Genomic DNA, 4,187 nt, shown 5'->3' on the forward strand with positions numbered 1-4,187 from the left:
GGCGGAGGGAGAGGCCCTGGGGGAAGGGCCGGTGGTGGCCGTGGAGCAATACTGCCATCAAGCGGAACTCGTTGGGGATCCCGTGAGCCCCGCGCTTCGGCTTCCCTGGGTGGAGTGCTGTGGGAGTCGCAGGCGGGTCGGGAGATGGGCCCTCCCTCCTATGCTCTAAGTGCTCCCCGGTGTAGAGTTCTGGTGTGTAACCTGGGTACCTTGAGAGATTGATATCGGGAGAAATAGAGTCCCAGACATGTTGTTTTGGGGAAAGACGGTGAAGGTAGCTTGGTAAAGGATATGGTTTTCTGCAGTGGTGAAATATTTTATGTTCAGCCTGGAGGATGTGAAATGTAGGCATTTTGAAGCTTGCAAGTTTTTTTTTGTTTTGTTTTTTTTCGGGAAGAAATAGCTAGGTGTATATGGTAATAGTTTTAAGATCTTATTTCTGTGTTTTCGTCCACTTTAATACTTTTTATCCTATGTAGGTTTGTAGCAGTTTTGTCTATTACAACCTATGATCAGGTGTTTTTTTTTTTTTAGTATCAATTAGGGTATTAGTATCTGAGGCAGTATTGATTTTCATTTTTAGGTTGCAGGTTCATTGAAGATGCTGTAGATATAGAATGAATATATTCATTTTCAGAGAAAATGGGTTTATTATTCCATTGATTTTCAAGTTGAAGAAATTTTTGTTCGAACTTCATTTATAGGGTAATCAAATGGGATATGTATGTCCTTGCTTTCCCAAAACTGCACAGTCTTATTGTAAGAATGGCATTCCCGAACAGTGACTTACTAAGTGGTTCAAATTATGCTATGTGAATAGTGTGTGTTTTCGAAGAAGGGTCTTTTGCTAAACTACTACACATACTTGAAGCATTCTGGTCAGTTTTGCACACTTGATGGCAGCAGATAGGTTATTTTTTGGTGATGGACACCATCTTCTGCGAATAGTGCACACTGACTTGGGTATTTGCACCCATCACAAAAACAATGGGGTCATTTCTGGCCACCAAGTCTCACACATCACTGGGATGGAGAAAGATATGACAATTTTCATACATTCAAATTGGATGTGTTCTCACACTGGATTCTTGAGGCCATCAGCTGTTTGGACACTTAGTTTTTGTTAAGAGCTGAACCATGAGTTCACAAATGTGGTGAAAGTTTCCTGGAATTCAAGTCTGGGGGTTCACTTCAGCCAGCACATTCTTGGTGTGTGTGTATAAACCAAAGTAGTTCAGCTCAGTTCAGGGGACAGTCTATCAGCAGAAGGAGATTCTGGTGAGTCATGTCCAGTCCCTCTTCCCCAGGGTCCCAGCCATTCTTCAATAATATAGACTCGTACTCGTCATAGTTTCATAGCTCACCTGTCTTCGCTACCTTGATGGTCCCCAGACTGAGTCTTCATCCTCTGTTCTTGCTTCTTGCCCTAAGTCGGGGCTGCTTGGGCATCCTAAAACAGTTTCTCTTCTCTTGTAAGTATGGCTGATTTTGCATCCTGAAAATTCATGAGACTCGTGTCTTGACTGTGTAAACATGCCATCAAAGCTTCACTACAGAAAATATTTGTATTTTAAATTTTAGGGGAAAAAAAATCAAACTTCTCATCAGTGAATTGACGTAAAAGGATTATTCTTGTACCCATAGTACCTTAATCTCTGTCATCTAGAAATAAGTTTCATTTTTGAGTATCTTTCCTCTCTGGAATTTCTTTTCAGAAGTCTTTTTAGGGGCGCCTGGGTGGTTCGGTTGGTTAAGCGATTGCCTTCGGCTCAGGTCATGATCCTGGAGTCCTGGGATCAAGTCCTGCATCGGGCTACCTGCTTGGCTCCCCTTGGCGGGGAGCCTGCTTCTCCCTCTGACCCTCCCCCCTCTCATGTACTCTCTCCCATTCTCGCTCTCTCAAATAAATAAATAAATCTTTAAAAAGTCTTTTTAGTTCACCTTGCAAAATGATTTTTACTATTTCCACCATTTTTGATAATATTGTACTCTACATTAAGAGTTCTGTTGTTCTTCAAGATAAGCATAAAATTTATATGTATATATCCAGTTTTGACTGTACTGAGCATTAGTTTTCAATATATTCTTAATGTTACCATGTAGATATTAAGAACCTGTCCATGTTGCAGAAGTGATGTCTTTATCCTTCATACAACACGTCCCTGTTTTCTCTCCCCCCAGCCTTGGGCATTTGCCATTTTGCTTTGTTTTTCTTTGAGTGAAGCACTTTACTTTGCCACATATATGTGGAATCACCAAGATTTGTTTTTTGTTTATTTTTAAGAACAGCTATGTTAATGTGTGTAAGGTAGTAAGTATCTCATTTTGGTTTTAATTTATTCTTCTCTGAAGTGTAGTGATGTTAAGCATCTTTTTATATGCTGGTTGGCCATTTGTATGTCATCTTGAGAGAAATGTCCTTTGAAAATTTTACACATTAGTTCATCACGTTGTTTTCCATTGTTTTGATGTAGGAGTTCTCTCTATATTTAATACCTTATCAAGCATTTGTTTTGCAAGTATTTTCTGCCATTCTGTACGTTGTCCTTTCACTCTCGATTGTGTCCTTTGACTCAGAACAGTTTTTAAGTTTGTAGTCTAATTTGTCTATTTTTGCTTTTTTGCCCATTGTTTTCATGTCATATCCAAGAAATCACTGCCAAATCCAAGGTCAACAAAATGTTAACCATGTTTTCTTCTAGCTGTTTTATAGTTTTGTATTTTACATTTAGGACTTTAACATAATTTGCATTTATTTTTGTATACAATGTAGTATAGGTGTCCCAACTTCTTTCTTTTATATGTGGAAATCCAGTTGGCCAAACACTGTTTGTTGAAGAGACTGTGTTTTACCATTGGAAGGTATTGGCATCGTTGTTGAAAATCGTTTGATCATACACATGATGATGTGTTTCTGGCTCTCTAGGGTTCTCCATTCATTTATGTATCTGTCCTCATGGCGGTTCCACACTGTCTTGATTAGTGTATAACAATTTTCTAGCAAATTTTGAAATCAGGGTGTGTAAGTCCTCCACCTTTGTTCTTTTTCAAGATTGTTTTGAGTTTTTGGTGGTCTCTTGAAATTCCTTTATGAATTTTAGGATGATGTCTTCTATTATCTGTAAAAAGATGAAAACATAAACCACTATTATTGTTGTCACTTGCAGAAAGACCCAGAGAATTCCAAAGTTTTCATGTGTTGTTGCTACACATGGGAAAGAAGCTATAATTATTTTTGATCAAAAATTCATTTCTGTGTTATATGCTACTGGGCCACCACAGATTTTTTAAAACAATGCTACATTTAAAAATCATAATTGACATTCCCCATTTGTCCACCAAAAAATAGTCTCAGTACAGAGATGATTGAAAGAGTTCCTCGAAATTCCATTGTCCAATAGTAAACATAATGCACAGTTTGGTCATTTAACCTTTTTTTTTTTTTTTGAACCATGTTTAAATGACCAACAGGACATAGGTATCTGGATATACATGCAGGAAACATACATGTGTATATAGTAGACTTTTGTCCTTTGTTTATTTGTATAAATGTAATGATGTAATCTACATTTTCTTCAGATTTGCTCAGGGCTTGAAATGAACATGAAATTTCTCATACATAACCAAATATACACAGCATGAATTTGTAGTGAAGGTGGCAGAATATGTGACCTCAAAATGTGCCACTTTGGCATAAAGACTATTGAGTTGTGGGCAATTAAGCAGAAGCCTATACAAGCAAAGCTCCCAGCCCTCTCCCCATTTGCCTAAAAGTAGGGCATAAATTTTAAAAGATGTCTATCTCTACCAGGAAGGAGAAAAGTTATTCCATGGAGAAAACAGTTCTTTAGCCTGGAGAGGGCACTAGAGAAATCTACATAATGGATTTTACCAACTAGCCCTTATCTACCATTAGTTTCCCATATATTTGCCTTCTCACAATTTATTGCCCTGGAGATTCAAGGTCCTTTGCTTTTGTCATGTAATTATTCTAAAAGTTTATTGTTCCTCTGCAAAAATACTGTGTAAACTCAAGTTGTAACCAAGCCTTTGTGTTGTTCACCTCTGGGGACTCCCATGTGTCATAGGGAGGATACACAGGTCAATAAACTTTTGTGTGTTTACTCTTGTTCATCTGTCTTTTGTTATAGTGGCCCCAGCAAGAACGTACAATAGTAAAAAGAAAA

General features: G+C 38.0%; 1 pseudogene across 1 annotated transcript; it reads right to left on the reverse strand.

The window, feature by feature from the left end:
- Positions 1–525: 525 nt before the first annotated feature.
- On the reverse strand, positions 526–2,629 carry LOC118010821 (annotated as a pseudogene). The gene is made up of 2 exons (XR_004679328.1): positions 2,541–2,629; positions 526–1,393 (listed from the first exon to the last, which is right to left on the reverse strand). The product of XR_004679328.1 is annotated as a ribosomal RNA small subunit methyltransferase NEP1-like (transcript).
- Between the last annotated feature and the right edge of the window lie 1,558 nt (positions 2,630–4,187).

This window comes from Mirounga leonina, unplaced genomic scaffold, assembly GCF_011800145.1.
Source record: "Mirounga leonina isolate KUSES-001 unplaced genomic scaffold, KU_Mleo_1.0 Mir_101664, whole genome shotgun sequence".
Classification (NCBI taxonomy): domain Eukaryota; kingdom Metazoa; phylum Chordata; class Mammalia; order Carnivora; family Phocidae; genus Mirounga; species Mirounga leonina.